This window comes from Sapajus apella, unplaced genomic scaffold (genome assembly GCF_009761245.1).
Source record: "Sapajus apella isolate SASKATOON/1434 unplaced genomic scaffold, GSC_monkey_1.0 scaffold65, whole genome shotgun sequence".
Lineage (NCBI taxonomy): Eukaryota > Metazoa > Chordata > Mammalia > Primates > Cebidae > Sapajus > Sapajus apella.
The window spans coordinates 8,742,928-8,763,465 of NW_022437005.1; the positions used below are offsets into that span (position 1 = coordinate 8,742,928).

The window sequence follows — 20,538 nt, forward strand, 5'->3', positions numbered from 1 at the left end:
GGAATGAGTATATGATCACAGGTTTATATTTTTGGAACATGCTCTGGTGACCATTACAATCAGAATAATTTCTGAGTCTTTGGTGCATCTGCTTCTGAAGAATTGATGGAAGTAATAAAATTCCCTTGTAGATCTTTATTTTATTTATATTTGATTACCTTATTAAAATCGAGAATGTGATTTTTATTTGTTCCATGATCATGCAAGTGTGCTTCATAAAATGTAGAGTTATCCCTAGGTCAGGTCTTGCTGCCCTGTGTCTTCTGCAAGCATGCAGTTCCCGCTAAGCTGATGATGCTCTGAGTACCTGGATATTGAATATAGGAGTAGAAGTTCCATTTTGCTGTAGTGCCCAGTCTGAAAATCTGCAGCTGAATGAATGTGACAACGTGACGTGTGTTACAGTCACTGACCACATAATACTTGATGAAGGGAAGGAAGCTAACCTGCTTGGGGCCTTAGTTCTGCTCTCAGAATACTGTGCTGGGTATCACTCACCTTCTCCCCTTCCTCCCTGGGCTTCCTCCCTCTGCCATTCTCATTCTTCATATCAGGATCCACCCACTCATAGGCTCTCTTCTCTCTCTCTTTCCCCCAGTATTGTGCTGGGAACTCTTAATTCGGTAGGAACTTCTGAGCACAGCCTTTCTCTTCAATCCCAGACCCACATTTCCAGTGCCCATTTCCTCTTGGACATTGCTAAGTGTGTGTTGGTTTATATGACTGCCACAGTGGGTACCAGTTATGGTCATAGCCCCTTACCAGCACACATGAGAATGGTCCATGACCTACACCAGTGAAGGCTCTTACATCTTTCCAAAATCTATACCTGAGTCTTACCCTGAGGGATTATAATATAACAGATCTGAGAGTGTGGCCTGGGCATGTGGCCATGTGCTCCTCAGTTGAATACCTGGGACCGTATGGCCCACAAAGCCTAGAATACTTACTATTTGTCCCTTTACAAAAAAATGTTTGCTGACCCATGTTGTATAGCACAAAAGCCAACCTCCCACTGCCTGTGTATACCCTGCTCTCATTCTCACGCTACGTTCACTACGTTCTCCCTACATTTGCTATTCTTTCCAGCTCTTTTTCTTATTCCTTCTAGAGCTTTGGATCATAATATTCTAAACACAGAACCTTCTGTCTCTCCCCAAATGATTACTAACTGCTCCAGCCCTCACATTCAACTTCTTGATGACTCTTCAGTGAAGGAAGTAGTAAGAGGAGCCTGTAGTTCCACCCCTACCCCCAACACTGGCTGTATTGTCCAGTTCAGAGTATAGAGGTATATTTGCATGTGTCTTGGAAAGTCTTTTCTAGATTCATGCACCCTTTAATTGTCATCTCATATAATTTTCCCATCTTGCTGTGTGCTGGATGCACTGCTGGGTGCTTTACACTCTAAACATAGTTTACCATCAATGTCTCAATAGCACTCATAATTTGGTATCATTAAGCCCACTCTATAGATGCACAACAGAGGTACAGAGAGGTGATTTCCTCAAGTTTACAAAGCTAGTAAATGTTAGGGCCAGAATTGAAAGGCAGGTCAACCTCACTCCCAATTGCCTATTAAAGAATTTCATTTACATTGCATCACCAAGGAATAAGAAAGAATAACTTATTTTAATTATTCTAGTGGAAATTCTTTTGAAACATTGTACACACTTCTCTGCCATCTCAATTAGGTCATATTGAACATAGCTAACCTCTTCGGGACTACTCGGTATCACAACTATTAATCTGTTTTATGGTGGTATAGAAAAACATGCATCTGCAATATGATAAATCATTCTTAACATGAAATCTGGGGGTTGAAATCTTGGGTCAATCCTACTCTGATGAGGTAAAAATAAATTAGTTGTACTATTTTGCTGCTATTTTATTCTTTACCTCCACTCCTTCACTCAGGTGGACAAGTTTTTGTGTAAGGTAGAAGTGAACCAACTGAGTACCCTATTGCCCCATGGTTAAGAAGACAGATTTTGGGGGCAAACGCTATAGATTTTAGTGCTGGTCCTGCTACAATTACTGTGTAAACTTAGGCAACTAACTTAGCCTCTCTGAGCCTCAGCTACCCCATCTGCTCAGAGTTAGTAACACCCTGGAAATTTCCATTACCAGACACACTGGAAATTTCCATTACATGGCCATTATTATTAATTATTAAGGATGCTTTTTAACTATGCAGCCTGGAGTCATGACTTCTCCCTTAGTTGGCTGTGACTTTCAAGAGGGCAGGGATGCTGCCTTTTTACAGGAATATTGTCAGAACTTTCTTGCAGTTGATAACTCAATAAACATTTGTTAATGAGTGAATGAATGAATGAATGAATGTCACATGAACACAGCCACAAGATTCTGAGTTCACCATGAAGCTACTTTATCGTTCTATGTCCTGTTTTACAGATTTCAAAGATATGCTCCTCTTTCATAATGACTCATTGAGTGAGGAACGTGTGTGTGTGTGTGTGTGTGTGTGTGTGTGTGTGTGTGTGTCTCATGGAACAGGCTGTGAACCTGCCCTACTTCACCCTGAGGAAATTCAGAAAAATAGATTCTCATCAGCAGTGTCTGGCAAACCCTCCACATGTGTCCTGAGCCACTGGGGTCAGTTGGAGGGTTGAATGCATGTCGGGTGCTGTGGGCTGGCGACCTTGGACAGGGTCAGGTGAGGAATGGTAATACCTTTAGGATGGGGCCTTTCCTCCTAGATGTTCCTGAGCGGGGTTTACCTTATGAAATGATGACACCCCAGAGTGGCAACCAAAGACATCACAGTCAGCCTGAAGGATGCCCTGTGCCAGCTTCTACTCCTGCCCCATGGTTGGGCTGGCACCTTCTTCTCTTTCTGAAAGACATGCCTCAGGTGTCCCCTCTGCAGCATAGAGTAGCTCTTAATGAACCTTACACTAATACATCAAAAATTAATAAATAATTGATAGATTGAATAAATGAATGTTTGGAGAGGTCATCTTAGGTTAGACACATTTGCAATATGGGTTTATCTGTTGATCATTCAGAAATGAAAGAAATGGTTGAATAGGAGCAGCTCCGGTCTGCAGCTGCCAGCCACATCAATGCAGAGGGCAGGAGATTTCTGCATTTCCAACTGAGGTACTAGTTCATCTCACTGGGACTGGTTAGACAGTGGGTGCAGCCCACAGAGGGTCAGCTGAAGCAGGGTAGGGTGTTACCTCACCCGGGGAAGTGCAAAGGGTTGGGGAACTCCCTCCCCTAGCCAAGGGGAGCCACAAGGGAGTGTGCCACGAGGAACGGTGCACCCCAGCCCAGATACTACAGTATTCTGACAGTCTTCACAATCCCACAGACCAGGAGATTCTCTTGGGTACCTGTGCCACCAGGGCCCTGGGTCTCAAGCTCAAAGCTGAGCAGCCATTTGGGCAGACACCAAACAAGCTGAAGGAGTTTTTGTTCCTACCCCAGTGGTGCCTGGAATGCCAGTGAGACAGAACCTTTCACTCCCCTGGAAAAGGGGCTGAAGACGGGGAGCTGGGTGGTCTAGCTCAGCAGGTCCCACCCCCATGGAGCCCAAAAAGCTAAGATCCACTGGCTTGAAATTTTCGCTGCCATCATAGCAGCCTGAAGTCGACCTGGCATGCTCAAGCTTGGCGGGGAGAGGAGCATCCACCATTACTGAGGCTCGAGCAGGAGGTTTTCCTCTCACGGTGTAAACAAAGAGGGGTGGGGGAGCTCCAACTGGGTGGATCCCTCCGCAAGCTCAGCAAAGCTGCTGTAGCCAGACTGCCTCCTCTTCTCTGGGGTGTGTATGGGGGGGCATATCTGAAAAAAAGGCAGCAGTCCCAGTCAGCGGCTTATAGATAAAACTCCCATCTCCCTGGAACAGAGCACTTGGGGGAAGGGGTGGCGATGGGCACAGTTTCAGCAGACTTAAACGTTCCTGACTACCAGCTTTCTGCAGCTGATCTCACAGCACAGCATTGGAGCTCTGCTAAGGGTCAGACTGCCTCCATAAGTGAGTCCCTGATCCCTCTGTCTCCTGACTGGGAGACACTTCCCAGCAGGGTCTGACAAAAACTTCATACAGGACAGCTCCAGCTGGCATTTGGTGGGTGCCCCTCTGGGATGAACCTTCCAGAGGAAGGAACAGGCAGTAATTTTTGCTGTTCTTCAGCCTCTGCTGGTGATACTCAGGCTAACAGGGTCTGAAATGGACCTCCAGCAAATGCCAGCAGAGCTGCAGCAGAGGGGCCTGACTGTTAGAAGGGAAATTAACAAACAGAAAGGAATAGCATCAACATCAACAAAAAGGATGTCGACTTGGAAACCTCATTCAAAGGTCACAAACATCAAAGACCAAAGGTAGACAAATCCATGAAGATGGGAAGAAACTGATGCAAAAATGTTGAAAATTCCAAAAACCAGAACACCTCTTCTCCAAAGGATAACAACTCCTCGCCAGCAAGAGAACAAAACTGAACAAAGAATGAGTTTGATGAATTGACAGAAGTAAGCTTCAGAAGGTGGGTAATAACAAACTCCTCAGAGCTAAAGGAGCGTGTTCTAACCCAATTCAAGGAAGCTAAGAACCTAGAAAAAAAGTTAGATGAATTGCTAACTAGAATAACTAGTTTAGAGAAGAACACAAATGACATGCTGGAGGTGAAAAACACAGCACGAGAACTTCGTGAAGCATACACAAGGATCAATAGCTGAATCAATCAAGCAAAAGAAAGGCTATCAGAGATTGAAGATCAACTTAATGAAATAATGCATGAAGACAAGATTAGGGAAAAAACAATGAAAAGGAAAGAACAAAGCCTTCAAAAAATATAGGACTATGTGAAAAGACAAAACCAACGTTTGATTGGTGTACCTGAAAGTGACAGGCAGAATGGAACCAAATTGGAAAACACTCTTCTGGATATTATGCAAGAGAACTTCCCCAATCTAGCAAGACAGGCCAACTTTCAAATTCAGGAAATACACACATCAATACTCCTTGAGAAGAGCAACTCCAAGACACATAATCATTAGATTCACCAAGGTTGAAATGAAGGAAAAAATATTAAGGGAAGCCAGAGATAAAGGTCAGGTTACTCACAAAGGGAAGCCCATCAGACACAGCGGATCTCTCAGCAGAAACCCTACAAGATAGAAGAGAGTAGGGGCCACTATTCAACATTCTTAAAGAAAAGAATTTGCAACCTGGAATTTCATATCCAGCCAAACTAAGCTTTATAAGAGAAGGAGAAATAAAATTCTTTACAGAAAAGCAAATGCTGAGAGATTTTGTCACCACCAGGCCTGCCTTACAAGAGCTCCTGAAGGAAGCACCAAACATGGAAAGAAACAACTGGTATCAGCCACTGCAAAAACACACCAAATTGTAAAGACCATCCACACTATGAAGAAACTGCATCAACTAACAGACAAAATAACCAGCTAGCTTCATAATGACAGGATCAAATTCACATATAACAATGTTAATCTTAAATGTAAATAAGCTAAATGCCCCAATGAAGATGTGGATTGGCAAATTGGATAAAGGGTCAAGACTCACTGGTGTGCTACATTCAGGAGACCCATCTCATGTGCAAAGACACACATAGGCTCAATTGCTTTTTTTATTTTTGCTTTCCATTTACCAAGCAAATGGAAAGCAAAAAAAAAAAAAAAAAAAAAAAAAAGCAGTGTTTGCAATCCTAGTCTCTGATAAAACAGACTTTAAACCAACAAATATCAAAAGAGATAAAGAAATGTGTTACATAATCATAAAGGAGTAAAAGCAACAAGCAGAGTTAACTATCCTAAATACATATGCACCCAATACAGGAGCATCCAGACTCATAAAGCAAGTTCTTAGAGACCTACAAGGAGACTTAGAATCCCACACAATAATAGTGGAAGACTTTAATATCCCACTGTCAATAGACAGATCAATGAGAGAGAAAATTAACAAGAATATTCAGGACTTGAAAGCAGCTCTGGACCAAGCAGACCTAATAGACATCTACAAAACTCTCTACCTCAAATCAACAGAATATACATTCTTCTCAGCACCTCATCACACTTATTCTAAAATTGACCAATAACTGGAAGTAAAACACTCCTCAGCAAATGTAAAAGAACGGAAATCATAACAAAGTCTCTCAGATCACAGTGCAATCAAATTAGAACCCAGGATTAAGAAACTCACTCAAAACCACACAGCTACATGGAAACTGAACAAAACCTGCTCCTGAGTGACTACTGGGTAAAGAACAAAATGAAAGAAGAAATAAATAAGTTCTTTGAAACCAATGAGAACAAAGACACAAGGTACCAGAATCTCTGGGACATAGCTAAAGTGGTGTTTAGAGGGAAATTTATAGCACTAATTGCCCACAAGAAAAAGCAGGAAAGAGCTAAAATCAATACTCTATCATCACAATTAAAAGAACTAGATAAGCAAGAACAAAAAAATCAAAAGCTAGCAGAAAACAAGAAGTAACTAAGATCAGAGACAAACTGAAGGATATAGGGACACTAAAATCCCTCCAAAAAAATCAATGAACCTAGGAGTTGTTTCTTTGAAAAGATCAACAAAATAGATAGACCACTAGCCAGACTAATAAAAAAGAAAAGAGAGAAGAATCAAATACATGCAGTAAAAATGATAAAAGCAATATCACCACCAATCCCACAGAAATACAAACTACCATCAGAGACTACTATAAACACCTCTAAGCAAACAAATTAGAAAATCTAGAAGAAATAGATAAATTCCTGGACACATACACCCTCTCAAGTCTAAACCAGGAATAAGCCATATCCCTGAATAGGCTAATAACAAGTTCTGAAATTGAGGCAGTAATAGCCTACCAATCAAAAAAGTCCAGGATCAGATGGCTTCACAGCTGAATTCTATCAGAGGTACAAAGAGGAGATGGTACCATTCTTTCTGAAACTATTCCAAACAATAGAAAAAGAGGGATGCCTCCCTAACTCATTTCATGAGGCTAAGATCATCTTGATACCAAAACCTGGCAGAGACACAACAACAACAACAAAAAGAAAAAGAAAAGAAAAATTTAGGCCAGTATCCCTAATGAACAATGATGCAAAAATCCTCAATAAATCCACCACAATCAAGTTGGCTTCATCCCTGGGATACAAGGTTGGTTCAACATATGCAAATCAGCAAACGCAATCCATCACATAAACAGAACCAATGACAAAAACCACATGATTATCTCAGTAGGTGCAGAAAAGGCCTTTGATAAAATTCAATACTCCTTCATGCTAAAATCTCTCAATTAACTAAACTAGGTGTTAACAGAATGTATCTTAAAATAATACGAGCTATTTATGACAAACTTACAGCCAATATCATATGGAATGGGCAAAAACTGGAAGCATTCCCTTTGATAACAGGCACAAGACAATGATGTCCTCTCTCACCACTCCTATTCAACATAGTTTTGGAAGTTCTGGCCAGGGCAATCAGGCAAGAGAAAGAAATAAAGAGTATTCAAATAGGAAGAGAGGAAGTCAAACTGTCTCTGTTTGCAGATGACATGATTGTATATTTAGAAAACCCCATTGTCTCAGCCAAAATCTCCTTAAGCCTATAAGCAACTTCAGCAAAGTCTCAGGACACAAAATCCATGTTCCAAAATCGCAAGCATTCCTATACACCAAGAATAGGCAAACAGAGAGCCAAATCATGAGTGAACTCCCATTCACAATTGCTACAAAGAGAACAAAATACTTAGGAATACAGCTTACAAAGGTTGTGAAGGATCTCTTTAAGGAGAACTACAAACCACTGCTCAAGGAAATAAGAGATGATACAAACTAATGGAAAAACATTCCATGCTCATGGATAAGAAGGATCAATATCATGAAAATGGCCATACTGCCCAAAATAATTTATAGATTCAATACTAGCCTCATCAAGCTACCACTGATTTTCTTCACAAAATTAGAAAAAACTACTTTAAATTTCATATGGAGCCAAAAAGGAGTCTGCATAGCCAAGACAATCCTAAGCAAAAAGAACAAAGCTGGAGGCATCATGCTACCTGACTTCAAACTGTACTACAAGGCTACAATAATAAAAACAGGATGGTACTGGTACCAAAACAGATATATAGACCAATGGAACAGAACAGAGGCCTTAGAAATAATGGCTCACATCTACAAGCATCTGATCTTTGACAAACCTGACAAAAACAAGTGATGGGGAGGAAATTCTCATTTAATAAATGGTGTTGGGAAAACTGGCTAGACATATGCAGAAAGCTTCCTTATACCTTATACAAAAATTAACTTAAGATGGATTAAAGACTTAAATGTAAGACCTAAAACCACAAAAACCCTAGAAGAAAACCAAGGCAATGCCATTAAGGACATAGGCACGGACAAAAACTTCATGACTAAAACACCAAAAGCAATGGCAACAAAAGCCAAAATTGGCAAATGGGATTTAATTAAACTAAAGAGCTTCTGCACAGCAAAAACAACTATCATCAGAGTGAACAGGAAACCCACAGAATGGGAGAAAAAACTTGTAATCTATTCATCTGACAAATGGCAACTATTCAGAATCTACAAAAAACTTAAACAAATGTACAAGAAAAAAACAAAAAACCCTGTCAAAAAGTGGGCAAAAGATATGAACAGGCACTTCTCAGAAGAAGACATTTATGCAGCCAACAAACATATGAAAAAAAGCTCATCATCACTGGTCATTAGAGCAATGCAAATCAAAACCACAAAGAGATACCATCTCACGCCAGTTAAATGACTATCATTAAAAAGTCAGGAAACAACAGATGCTGTAGAGGATGTGGAGAAATAGGGATGCTTTTACACTTTTGGTGGGAGTATAAATTAGTTCAACCATTGTGGAAGACAGTGTGGCGATTCCTCAAGGATCTAGAACCAGAAATGCCATTTGACCCAGCAATCCCATTACTGGGTATATACTCAAAAGATTATATATCATTCTACTATAAAGACATATGCATACATTGTTTATTGTGTTACTGTTCACAATAGCAAAGACTTGGAACTAACCCAAATGCCCATCAATGTTAGATTGGATAAAGAAAATGTCACACACACACACACACACACACACACACACACACACACCATGGAATACTATGCAGCCATAAAAAAGGATGAGTTTATGTCCTTCACTGGGACATGGATGAAGCTGCAAACCATCATTCTCAGGAAACTAACACAAAAACAGAAAACCAAACACTGCATGTTCTCATTTATAAGTGGGAGTTGAACACTGAGAAAACATTGTTTGAATGAGAATCAGAATGGGGCTTCTTGGGGGGTAGGGGGCTAGGGGAAGGATAGCATTAGGGGAAATACCTAATATGACAGGTTGATGGGTGCAGCATACCACCATGGCACATATATACCCATGTAACAAATCTGCACATTCTGCACATGTACCCCAGAACTTAAAGTATAATAAAAATAAATACATAAACAAATAAATATGGAAAAAAACCCTTGATGATGGGTTGATAGATGCAGCAAACCACTATGGCATATGCATACCTATGTAACAAACCTGCATGTTCTTCACATGTATCCAAGAACCTAACGTACAATAAAATCAAAATTAAATTACATTTAAAAAAGAAAAAAAGAGGTAGTTAACTCTCTGTGTCTCATACACAGACCTTTAAAGACTCACTCCAGAAGAAAATCAACAGAATCCATTTACAAGGTTTTGAGGTTCCCTGGAGTCTCCATGTTGAAGACTGCACTGCCTGACTCACCAGCCACAGCCACATGTGGCTGCTGAGCAGCTGACATGTGGTTAGTGTGACTGAGGAACTGAAATTGTAAGTTATTTAAATTTAAATTTAAAAACCAATACTCAATATTGAAAAACTTCTAAGCGTGTTTAGAACAAGTTAAGCATATAAATCTACTTTTTTCAAATGTAAATTTTATAAAACCTAAATACCGATTAATATTTCTAACGAAACTTCATTGTAATTGAGATGTGCTTTAAGTGTAAAAGACTCACTATATTTATAAGACTTAGTATAAGAAAATTATAAAAATGTGAAATGCCTTACCAATATTTTGGGGGTTGATTACATGTGGAAATGGTAATATTTAGGTATATTGGTTTACATTTATTATAAATTAATTTCATCTGTTTTCTCTCTATTTGATGGGGCTACTGGAAAATCTGACATTCCTGTGTGGCTCGTGCTGTATTTCTAGAAGGTAGTGCTGCTGCAGGATTTGTATGAGGCTGCCATGTTGGGATGCCATGGTAGATATTGATGAATAACCTTGTCCCAAGACCAGACCGTCTTTAGTTAAAATTTCACTCTGGAAGCAGGAACTTTCCTTGGTAGACTGTGTTTGTTTGCTTTTTGTTGATGTTTGAATGAGAATCAGAACAGTGCTAAACTTGTTTTGTAAAGCAAGATGACACTCATGATCTCAGAATGGTCACCACAGATTAAACATTTACAAAGGGCTGGGCACTGTGCGAGGTGTTTTAAATTGTACGTAGCATTGTATCTTCTCAGCAACCAACCCGACAAGATAGATACCATTATTATCCCATTTCACAGAAAGGGAAACTTTCAAGGCTCAGGGCAGTTAAGTGACTTGCCCAGGACTTAATGCATAATTTGAATGTACATTTGTCTAACTCAAACACTTCCTTCTCTACTGCTCCCACTGGAAGAAGGATCCCTTTGAAAGAGGGAGATGAATCAAGTAACCTTACTTGGTGCTTTTTTTCTATTCTGATTCTAGCTATAGAAGCCCAGCTGTTTCTTTTATGTCACTTAGCATTAGATCACAGGTTTGGGGTGAGACTGGGTTGGGTTCAAATTGCAGCAAGTTGTTTAGCCTTTTAGTTTTCAGCTGTCTTAGACTGTACAAGGGCTCATCATAGCTACGGCTCTGAGTAAGGAGGGAGTGGATTCGTGTGGATTCTCCATCTCAGTCTTGGCTCATTATCTTACAGATGAATGTCTGCTGATTTACCTCTCATGCAGTCCAAAGAGAATTCCCAGAATATAAGTGTATTCCTGTAATGGTCCTACTGTTAAATTTCCATCTCTTAGACTTTGAAGTTAATGGTCATGGCGAATTTAAAAGAATATCTAGTTGTTTCGATGCTTAGATTTTGGAACTTCAGAAGCCTTAGCTTTACTTCTGCCTCTAGCATTGAAACACAACAAAAAAAACAACCCAGCTACACAAAATCATACTGAGCAGCACTTTAACAACCCTCCCCCACAGCAGATGGAAGGAAGAAATGGGGGAGCTGGAGCTGAAAGGCCGAAATGTGGTGAAGTCAGGGACTCCCAGCTTTCCTGAACTGCAGGGTGAGAGACTCATTCTAAGAGATAACCTTTCCCCTACCCTCCCCTGTCCTCCCCTTCCCTCCCCTGTCCTCCCCTTCCCTCCCCTGTCCTCCCCTTCCCTGTGTTCTCCTCCCCTGTCCTCTCTTCCCTTCTCCTGTCCTCCCCCTCCCCTCTCCTTTCCCTCCTTCCTTCCTTCCTTCCTTCCTTTCCTCCTTCCTTCCTTCCTTCCTTCCTCCCTTCCTTTTATAATAAAAACAAATGCATAAACTTCGTGTCTAGATTTTTTTTGTATGAGAAATTACAGTTGTTACACCTCCATTTGTTGAAAAACTATCATTTCTACATTGAATTGCACTGCAAAACTTTGAAAACTGAACTGAAATTAGAACCACAGCCCTCAGGAGGTGAACTGGAACATGTTGCCTAATTTAATCAGGTCAATTTGCCACTAAAACAAAAACATTAACATTCTGTAGGGAAGTAAAGCAAGATCCTCAGTTTCGTAACACAAGAAATAAAATGTCTAAGCTCCACTTCAAAATTACTCATCATATGAAGAATGAGGAAAATGTGTGCATGCAAGGGTAGACAGTCAACAGATGACAACACACAGATGCTGGAACTGTCTGACAAAGGTTTTAAAGCAGCTCCTATAAAAATGCCCCAAGAAACAATTGTGAACACTCCTGAAATAAGTGGAAAAGTAGAAAGTCTCAGCAAACAAATAGAAGCTATAAGAAGACCTAAACTCAGTAAAAGGACTTAATAGCAGTAAGAAGAAAGAGAAATGTCAGTAAAATTGAAGATAGACCAAAAAAAAAAATTACCTAATCTGAACAACATAGAAAATTTAAGAGAAGAAAAAAATAGAGCCTCATGGGCTGTGGGACAATAATGAGAAGTCTAATATTCATGTCATCAGAGTCAAAAAAGACAGGAGAAAGAGTCTGGTGCAGAAAAATATTTGAGGAAACAATGAATAAAAGCTTTTTGCATTGGGTAAAAGAAAAAATTTAAAGATTGAAGAAGCTGAGAAAACCCAACACATAGTAAACCCAAATAAATCAATGTCCAGATACTGTAAAGTTCTAAACAGAAAAGACAAAGAAAAACCTGGAAAGCGATGCTTTAAGTGCTGATACATTTGAGGAACCATGAAGGCCCGAAGGAAGTGACACAAGTTTTCAAATGCTGAAAAAAGTACTATCAAACCAGAATTTTGTGTGCAGCAGAAAATTCCTTCAGGAATGAAGGGTTAACAAAGATACAGGCAAACGAAGGAGAACTAAGACAGTTAATTGCCATTAGATCTGTGCTAAAAGATTTACTTAAAAAATTCTTCAGGCAAAAGAAGGGAAATGATAAGAAATGGAACTCAGAACTTCAGAAATAAAAGAAGAGCAGCAGACATAGCTAGGTAAATACAGTAGACTATTTTTCTCCTTTTGAGTTCTTTTTTTCCTTTTTTCTATTTGTGAACATTTAGGGGATACAAGTGCAATTTTGTTACATGGATATTTTGCATAGTGGTGAAGCCTGGGCTTTTAATGTAGCTACCACCCAAATAGTGTACTTTGTACAAAATTTCTCATCCCTCACTCTCTTCCCACTCTCCCACCCTTCCAAGTATTCAGTGTTTATATTCACATGCAATGTCATGTGTATATCTTTATTAGGCCCCATTTATAAGTGAGAATATGTGGTAGTATTTGACTTTTTGTTTCTGAGTTATCTGATTTAAGATAATGGTCTCTAGTTTCACCCATGTTGCTGCAAAAGACATGATTTTACTGTTTTTTATGGCTGAGTAGTATTCCATGGTATATATTTATAGGCTACATTTTCTTTTTCCAATCATTCATTGATGAACATTTTAGTTGATTTCATCTTTGCTATTGTATATAGTCTGTGATAAACATGAGTGCAGTATCTTTTTAAACATGATTTATTTTCTCTTGAGTTTTTAAAATAATATACTTGATGGTTGAAAGTAAAAAAAGATATTAACAGAATGGACTTTCAATATACATGTATGTAATATATAAGACAAGTATAAATATACAGGAGGTCAGATAAAGGCAAAGGTTCTAGATTTCACATAGAGTGGTAAACGTTGATTCTAAGTTGACTGTGAGAATCTAAGTATGTGTATTTTAATGCCTAGTGAAACCAATACAATTTGTACAAAGAGATATAGTAAAAAAGAAATTGAAAAACTAAAATACCAAAAATAGCTCAATAACCCAAAGGATAGGCAGGCAAGGGAAGACAGAAATGAAAAATGGGGCTGAACAGAAAATAAGTATTTTAATTAAAAACAATAATTAAATAATTAAAATAAAAACAAGTATTTTAATTAAAAACAATAATTTAATTAAGTGTAAATGTTTTAAATACAGCAATAGAAGAAGCTATTGTCAGACTAGATTAACAAATGACCCAACTATATGCTGTCTCCAAGAAGCTTACTTCAAAGTAAATTACTTAAAAGAATAAAAATAGATTTACTATGAAATACTAATAAAAGTACCTAGATTGCTATAATAACTGAAAATATATATTTCAGAGTAAAGAAAATTACCAAGGATATAGACAGACATTACATAATGATAAAAAGTGGTCAATTCACAAGAAAACATAGACTTAAATGTGTATACACCTGAAAACAGAGCTGCACAATATGTGCAGATAGAATTAAAAGAATAAGTAGACAAATCTACAATTGCATTCAGAGATTGCAGTACTCCTTTCTCAATAATTGACAGAACACATAGGTAAAATCAGCAAGGACATAGATTTGAACAACACTATTAATTTAAACTGATTGATATTTATAGAACACTCCACCTATTCTTCTCAAATATACATGGGATGTTTACCAAGCTAGATCACATTCTGGGCTACAGAACAAGTTTCAAAAAATTCAAAAGAATTTAAGTCATACAAAGTATCTTCTGCGATCACAATAGAATTCAATTAGAAATTAATATTGTAAAGAGAAGATGAAAACATCCATAGTCTTGGAAATTAAACAGCACACTTCTAAATAACCCATGAGTCAAAGAGAAAGTTTCAGGAAAATGTAAATTATAGTTTGAACAGAACAAAAATAAAAATACAGGCCTGGCGTGGTGGCTCACGCTTGTAATACCAGCACTTTGGGAGGCTGAGGTGGGCAGATCACCTGGGGTTGGAAGTTTGAGACCAGCCTGACCAACATGGAGAAACCCCATCTCTACTAAATATACAAAATTAGCCAGGCATGGTGGTGCAGGCCTATAATCCCAGCTACTTGGGAGGCTGAGACACGAGAATTGCTTGAACCCAGGAGGTGGATGTTGCAGAGAGCCAAGATTGCCCCATTGCACTCCAGCCTGGTCAACAAGAATAAAACTCCATCACCCAAAAACAAAGAAAATAAAAAACAACAAAAATATCAAAACTTATAGGAAGGAGGTGAATCAGTGCTTAGCATAACATTTATAATATTAAATGCTTAAATTAGAAAAATATCTCAAACTGATAAGTAGAGAAAAGACATAATTTAAGACTAGACCTCAATGAAACCCAAAAGAGAAAGCAATAGAGAAAATCAATGGAAAAATAAAACTGGTTCTTAAAAAATATCAGCAAATTGATTGACTTCCCGCAAGACTGACAAAGACAAAAAAAAAAAATACAAATTAGCAAGATCAGGAATAAAAGAGGAGAAATCATTACAAACCATATAGATATTAGAAGGGGGAAAATGTTTACTATACTATCCTATCACATTCTACAAATAACTCCAGGCTGGTAAACTAGATTACTTAGATAAAACAGTGATATTGCATTTTGGACTTGAAGATTCCATTCCTCCTTTGGAACCTGTATCCCAGATTGTTGGGTTAATCTGTCTTCCTCTATTCTCTTGTCACAGGCTTTGGGCAGAACCCACCTGCAGGTGCAGAATGTGGATGGCAGCTCATGTGGGCCAATCTGAGCATTGCTTTCACTTGGCTGTACTGATCGCTTTGAATGGAGAGAGGAAGTTGAATCAGGCACACAAAGCATTTTGCTGAGATTGCTGGCACTGTATAAACCCTGCACTGCCAGGGAGTAGTAGAAATCTTGAGAATCGATAATACAAGTAGTAGAAATCTTGTTCTCAATCGATTAGAGTACAAGGCAGACAAGAAAGATGGAAAAACCAACCTCTAATGACAGCTTGGAACATCTGGATCTAGTCGCAGACTTAGGTTATGTGAGACAATACTGTCATTATTTTTTCTCTTCACTTTCTCTTTTTTTTTAATTAAATCAGTGACTTGGATTTTCAGTTAATAGCAACCACCAGCCTTGAATGATGAGATCGTTTATGCTTTGTTAGGTTTTGTTGAATGTATAAGTTTCTCAATGTTGATATTAGAATCTATTATTTTCTACCTGTAGTGGTTAGATTGTACTAATAATGTGTCTTCCATAGTCTTACTTCTGCTACTATTTCTATGGATTAAAGGTTATACAACATTTTAAAAAAGTAGTATCCATTTTCCATTTTTGTTTAAAAACAGAACAAAGATATAAAAACAGATAATGGCATGAGTACTACAGATGAAATGCAATTAGAGATTCTTAAGTCTACTTGGTCTTTACAACTCTTTCCCTGTTCCCCACCCCTATGTGGCACCACAAGAAATCTTAAAGCCTGTAAAATCTGGAACATAAAACACTGTTCTGTCATTTATTATACAAACGGGGTCAATTTTGAGAATTAAAGAGGACAACACTCTTAATAAATTTAATCTGGGAAAAAGGCTTAAACAGGAGTTATCCCAGGCAAATTGGGACACATGGTCATCCTGGTTCTATACTACAAGAGCTGAAATGAGAGGAAAATATGGTTAATCCAAAGAAATGGATTCCCGCCCCATTTCTACCATCCACCAGCTGTGCATTCTTAAAAAGTTACTCAACCTCTCTGAGCTTTAGTTTTCTCATTAGTGTGCCAGAGAGAATAGTAATTGCTACCTCACTGGAGGTTGTTGCAGGGTCAAAGTTATGAAAGGTCATAGTTATGAAAGTGCTTTGTCAACTATAAGACACAATGTGACTAGTGGCTTTTATTGTATGAACTAACTGATGTAATTATGATGACCCTAACAATGTGGTTGTACTTAACTTTACACAATAGATGAATTCTCAGAAAAAAGTTGAGTACTGATGGTTTTGTAAATTACCTCTTACTTAAAAAGCTCACATTAAACAAAATTGAGAAATTCTTCTATAAAGTTCAGAATTATTTTGTAGAATAGAAAGTTACCCCAATGCTTATATCTTATATATCAGAATTTGCTTTTAAGCAAAACATATCCCTAATGTCTTCAAGGATCTGTCTCTCCAGCTAAATGCAGCGGATGAAGCATTTCATAAATATTAGGTTACCTGCCCAGGATGCAAGCTGGGGCTGGGGCTGGAGGAGGAGACCCTTTTCAGGGTCCAATATGGCCATGAAAAAAAAAAGATAACATAAATTCTTGCAAAGTGGGACCCTGTCGGTTTAATTTATTTCACATTTGCCCTGGAAGCACCAGGCTCCAGTGGGCTAATGAATACGAGATGCTGTTGCAGACGAGAGGCAACCTGTGCACGCTGCTTGCATGACTAGTGCCTGAATAGGCTTGCTCAGATGGTTCACTGTCAGGTTTCCAATGCCTTCAATGTGTCTGAAGCTTTGGTCTGGCCAGGTCTGCCTTGTCCTCCTGGGCGGACATTTAGGAAGTGCATCCTATCCCCATCAGCACAGTCATGTGCTGGTCTTCCTTTCTCCCTGCGTGTGCAGCCATCTGGGACAACTTAGCCATTGTCTGTTAGGGCCTTTGATGCTTGATTATACAGAAAGAGGAAAACATCAGCTACAAAAGAGCAATCCATTCTGTTTGGGACACCAGTACAGTCTTTTTTCCTCTCCTTTTCTCAGTACACATATTTTTGATCATCGTCATATAGGGAAGAATGTTGGTAATGGAATGTACTCTAGAATCCTCTCTCTTAAAAGGAATGAACCTTTCCATTTACCCTGTGCTCATAAAACCAGTTTTGCAAACATGATCATGCTGATAAAAGACTTATTCCAGTTCTCATGTCCTCTTTTTATTTACTGACTGCCAAAAGAATCTAAGATTTCAAAGCATAAATGCTGATAAAATAGTTTTTTCATTGCTTTGGCTCTGTATTTCCACAGAGCTTATTTGTTTATTGTTTTCAGTTGCAAAATTTTCATCTTCAACAATAGTTTAATTTAAAAACGTCTTTGCAACAATATACTGTAATAGACATTAGCAAATTTCCTGCAGAAATGTTGTATCCAATAGAATCAAATCTATACTGTACTGTTAAGTGTGTATGTTGGGTAGGGGGTGACTATGTTCCAAGGTCACATATACTTTGTAATATTATTTTGGTAGAAAAATAATAAATAAAATGGTGTACATCAAATAATGACAAGTCATTATCTCTGTGGGATAGAACCACAGAACATTTTTCTTTCTTTCCCTTCTTCCTTTTTGCTCTCTCTCCTCTCCTTCTGTTGGCTTATTTGCATTTTTGAATTATTTTATAATAAAATTGCATGACATTTTTAATAAAAACAACTCTATAAAATAAATTTAAAAACATAAAGGAAAATTTAATGTCTATGAACTAAATCTCCATCCAGAAATGGAGTGCTGCAGTAGGACCCAGTCAAGATGACGATGGCTGTGGGAAGCTAGAGTGACAGATGGCTCACCATGGCAAACAGCACATACACATTAGTGCTTTCTGTGGAAAAGAATTTCATATATATATATATATATATTTTATGATTTAGGAATTTCTACATTATTAAATCAGGATAGTCAGTGCAGCAGAGATACAGGTATCCAAAATCCCTTTACTCCTTCTTCCTTTAGTAATAGTTTCACTGAGTGTATACTGAGTATGGTCCCTTGCCCAAAGAAACCTTTGAAGTCGGGGTGGCCACATACTAAACTTATAGTCAGAGGTATGTGAATGGTGATGGTGGATATCACCTCTTAGTCATGCTCATATCTTTCCTTCTGTCCCTTGTACTCTGCACAGGGCAGTGGGTGCTGAAGCAGTCACATGAGACCAGGAGGTGCAATCTACTCACTAAGGACAGCAAAGCAAGGACGAAGGAAGTTGAGTTCTTGATGCTGTTGAGCCACCACATCAGTTCAGAATTGCCTAAGCCTGTGTATTTAAGCAAGTGATAAAGAAATTGTGTCTTAAGTCATCATTGGTAGGGTTATTTTTGTTATAACCATTTAATGTACATTCTAACTAATAATAGTATATTATATTAGTATAATTTATAATATATGATAGTATAATTTTATATAACATGTAGATAGACATACAAATATGTATGGATGGATCTACAGATAGATTGATGGATGAAGGGAAAGGTGGATGGATAGATGAATGAATGGATGAATGAATAGGTGGATGGATGGATGGATTAATAGGTGGATGATGAATGAATGGATGGATGGATAGGTGGATGAATGGATAGATGAATGATGAATGGATAGATGAGTGGATAGATAGATGGATGAATGGATAGGCGGATGGTGATATGGTTTGGCTGTGTCCCCACACAAATCTCGACTTGAATTGTATCTCCCAGAATTCCTACATGTGTGGGAGAGATCCAGGGGGAGGTAATTGAATCATGATGGCCAGTCTTTCCCATGCTATTCTCATGATAGTGAATAAGTCTTATGAGATCTGATGGTTTTATCAGGGATTTCCGCTTTCGCTGCTTCCTCATTTTTCTCTTGCTGTTGCCACTTTAGAAGTGCCTTTTGCATCCCACCATTATTCTGAGGCCTCCCCAGCCATGTGGAACTGTAAGTCCAATTAAAGCTCTTTTTGTTCCCACTTTCAGATATGTCTTTATCAGCAGTGTGAAAACGAACTAACACAGGTGGATAGAAGGGTGGAGGGATAGATGGATAGAATGGGTGGACTCCGTATTGTTGCCCTTCCTTTTCTTCACTCTGTTTCTCTACCCCAGGCAGGAAAAGTCCAACTTACTTCTCAGTCTAAGCAAGCACCAAGCACTGCTGGGCTCTTGCCACACCTGTAGTTCCTCAGTTTTCTGAAACATAGAGTGTGTGTTTCTAATCTGACAAATACTTGAAAAAACTCTGTTTTAAGTTATTCTAAACAGATATTACTTTTATTTCAGCAATTTGCCTTGGTAAAATTTGGAAATTGGAATGTAGATAACTGGTTATGTACAAAGTGACTGTATTTGGGGCCAAACCTGTATACCTGGTAGCTTGCATGAATTCCACAAGGATTACTTCTTGTGCAAGTCCCAGTGCACAGCACAGGGGAGAGCACTATGAACCCACAAAAACAAGGGAAAAGTCAGAGAGAGTGTATACTGAGTGTCCTGGGGGCAGGTAACCAGAGAGGAAGATGAGGCAGCATTTAGCTTTGATGGCTTGATAGGCCAAGGCATAGAGACAGAAAGAGTGCTGAGTAGTGAGGGCAGCTTGCCTGGCTGAGGGAAGAGTCCATGTGGGAAGTGGAAGGTAAAGTCCCTAGAAGGTTGAAGGCAGGTATTGAGCCACCTTGAATAGACATAGGATGCTCTGAACATTATTTCTTCTATACCTCAGGACTGTAGCTCTGTTAAACAGATTCCAAACCTCTTGTTTTCATGCAGATCACTTTTTGGAATTGTAATAGAGCATGAGGCTATGAAATTCCAGCTTCAGTGTTCTAAAATTCTCAAGACCATATACAGACTAAGCTCTGCATACATGGTGTCAAAACAGGCAGGTAAAACCACTTTATTGCTCACATAGCAAACTCCTCCCCAGCCAGAAAACAAAAATGATAAGCTGTTTTTCTATTTCTTTTCCTGCATAGCATGGTGGCTGGAGTTCTAGCTCTAAGATCCTCCTACTTAAGTGGTGGAATCCAAGTAATTGATCCAGTATCATCTATCACCACCCTTCTTGTCCTTGTGGTCTGCCAGGTTGCTGAGGGAATGTCACATTATCCCAAAGACTGTGGTCCCAGACCTGCTGTGCAGAGGCTCCAAAACCATGATCTAACTGGGCTTGCACCCAGTTGCCAAAAGGGCTTTATCTCCCTCACTACAGAATGTGCTGTGTTGTTTTTCTTCCTTCCTTCTGACCCA

At 38.8% G+C, this 20,538-nt stretch overlaps 1 long non-coding RNA gene across 1 annotated transcript; it reads left to right on the top strand.

The window, feature by feature from the left end:
* Nucleotides 1-244: 244 nt before the first annotated feature.
* LOC116530221 lies at nucleotides 245-19,273 on the top strand. The gene is made up of 3 exons (XR_004259883.1): nucleotides 245-258; nucleotides 4,509-4,511; nucleotides 19,178-19,273. It is a non-coding gene; the product is annotated as an uncharacterized LOC116530221 (long non-coding RNA).
* Nucleotides 19,274-20,538: the final 1,265 nt, after the last annotated feature.